Below are 2,954 nucleotides of genomic sequence, written 5' to 3'. Positions count from 1 at the left end.
CTCTGCTGACCTGACAGGACTACCCCACTGAATATCACCTAGTAAAGGCGAAGCCCAGACGATGCCAGTTACACCCTGCTGGCCGCAGGTGTTAAGCAGATGACACCCCTCTCTCAGTGAATCCCTGAAACATCAAAAGTGGGGTATTACTGGGCTTTAGCTGGACCCAGTTGTCTATCATCAGAGGACTTAGAGGTGTCATAAACTGTTTATCTGCTCTCTGCAGCAGTTTAGGTTTTGGACATCATTTAATTTTTGCTGGAGTCGGTACTGAGTAAGACTCTTCGTCTGACTGTCTCACTGAGAGGTGCACACACAAACTGACAACACCCATGTCGAGTGTTTTCCTAATCAACACAAAACAGCAACAAGAGGAACATGTTGATCCAGGGGTCACTGCAACAGTAACCCCTGACACATTGCAACAGTCTCGAATGCCAGCACATCTTCAAGTACCATTCCCAAGCTATAAATAAAGACCCACCAAGGCACTGGTCAATGGACATTCCTATCCTCATATAGAAGGCCTTGTACTTAAAGTGTCTCTCTGCAAAGATTGTGTACCGCTGTGGCATGTGTCACACTAGATAGCATTACACATTGTCCATCAACAACTAGAAAAAAATTGTAGAGAAAAACGCAGACAGCTCGACACGTGCTTTCTACCAAATTACATCTTTTTATTTGTATAGTCACATTTCCAAGTAAGTGACAGGCACTGATAGTAGATCAGCTTCTACATTTGCTGGCTAACATTTAAGAGAAGGAACTGACCAAATACTTTCTAGTTTTGGAAACACTTGATCAAGACTATCAACCACAAAATCAGCTACGTATGTGTACTGTAAACAACACTAAACGTTTTATGTCATTTTTCTTTGCTTGAAGGAAACATTCGAGCTAATCTCTAATTCTGTAATCCTGAATAGATTTAACCTCCTGTAGTAATCCAGATCTATTAAGTACTAGCACATTTTCAAGGTCCTCTAAAGAAGATTAAAGGTAAAGTAAAAACAGTGAAACGGAAACATGATTGTTTTGCCCTGATATAGCTGACAGTAGTTCTGTATAAAGACAACTGATTCTCATTTATTTTTCTTAATTTGTATGGCTGTCTAATATGAGAAGGATAAAACAGACAAGAACCTTTGGAAGTACAACAAGGTCAACCATGCCTTCTTACCTAACACAAATACAGTATGTGAGAAAACAGTCTTTTAGCAATGAACCAAACCATTATATTTTACAGCCCTGAAGAACCTAATATCATTGGCCAAGGTGTCAGACGACAATATTTGAGACACAATCGGGTGGTTGTAACAGTGCATCTACCACTATGGTACAGAAAAGGGCTGCTCAATGTAGTTAGTAGTAATCCATAGAATACGGAGGGGAGTCATTAAAAAGCAGAATAGTCAAATAAAGATGAAGATAAACTTTATTGATCCAACCATTGGGGGAAATTTCTTTGTTACAACAGCTAAAAAACAGTAGTATAATTAGTCAAAATAGCAAAAACTTAAAAAACAAACCTATTTACATTAATTAAATAAAGCAAAAATTACAATAGAGATTAAATAATACTAGGCATATACTATAAACACTTTCACTGTGGAAAGACAGAGGACAGTTCTTATTTAAAAAAAAAAACCACACAGTGTGTAGAATTACTGATTGTGATTGTGAACATTATTAGAGTCAGGTGGTAGTACTGTTTAACAGTTTGACTACAGATGGAATGAAAGGCCTGCGGTAGCGCTCTGTCTTGTAGGGTGGGTGTCTGAGTCTGCTGCTGAAGGAGCTGCTCAGGGCCCCCACAGTGTCATGTAGGGGGTGAGAGGGGTTGTCCATGATGGATGTCAGCTTCACCAACATCCTCCTCTCACCCACCTCCTCTACAGAGTCCAGAGGACAGTCCAAGACAGAACTGGCCCTCCTGACCAGTCTCTTCAGTCTCTTCTTGTCTCTCTCTGTGCTCCCTCCTCTCCAGCAGACCACTGCATAGAAAAGTGCAGACGCCACCACAGTGTCATAAAATGTCCGTAGCAGAGTCCTGCACACTCCAAAGGCCCCTCTCTCCTACTTTCTCTGACTTTAGTTCATGGGTTACTCTGGGGTGCCACTCATCCTGTTTCCTCTCCAAGTTCAATGACCCTCTTTGGATCTTTGGTCTTCTTAAGGCTAACTAAGGGCTACAGAGGTACAATCTAAGGTTTTAAAAGAGGAATACAGAAAGTGAACCTCTTTTGTCTATACAGCAAAACAAAGCTCTCATCCTGTTCAGTTTCTACTGTGCTCATTAATATTGTCTTTGAGAATAACCTGCTGCAGGGTTTCACCTCGATCAGTTTTGCATAAAGTGATATTCAGCAAGTATCATTATACAGAGAAATATATACACTTGCAAATAGGCATTTCACTTCTCTTAGGGAAACTTGAAAACAACAGTTTAAATACAGAATCATTTTGACGCACTGTGTGAAACGGGTGAGTTGAATCATAAACCGCTGTGTTATTTAACTCTAAGTAAGTTTGAGGGATATGTCGGACAAATCCAGGTGACGCAGTGACTAAAGCCCATATCATTTGACTTTATCCATAGTGATCAGTGTAACAATCAACTAATTATGGTTAAAACAAAGCAAAACAAGCACAAAGCAAAACAACCATAGTTTGGGATTACTGTAAGACTTTCGCAACCCATGCTGGCAGCAGCTCACAGTCTGTTACATAATGACCTCACAGTAACGTTTGAAGAGTTGTTCTTTGAGCAAGAGCAAAAGTATTTTACACAAACAATCTAGCCCTTATAGCTTCTTCTGTTTCCCTTTTATGTGCTGAAAATCTGCATGTAAGAAAACTATTAATCCTGAACTCTATATGGAAGTTAACATTAAAATAAGCATAAATATTCAGTAAGGAAAACATACACAAACACAAAGAAAGAAATCCTC

Source organism: Labrus bergylta, chromosome 5, assembly GCF_963930695.1.
Source record: "Labrus bergylta chromosome 5, fLabBer1.1, whole genome shotgun sequence".
Taxonomy (NCBI): domain Eukaryota; kingdom Metazoa; phylum Chordata; class Actinopteri; order Labriformes; family Labridae; genus Labrus; species Labrus bergylta.
Note: the sequence above shows the minus strand (reverse complement) of the source record.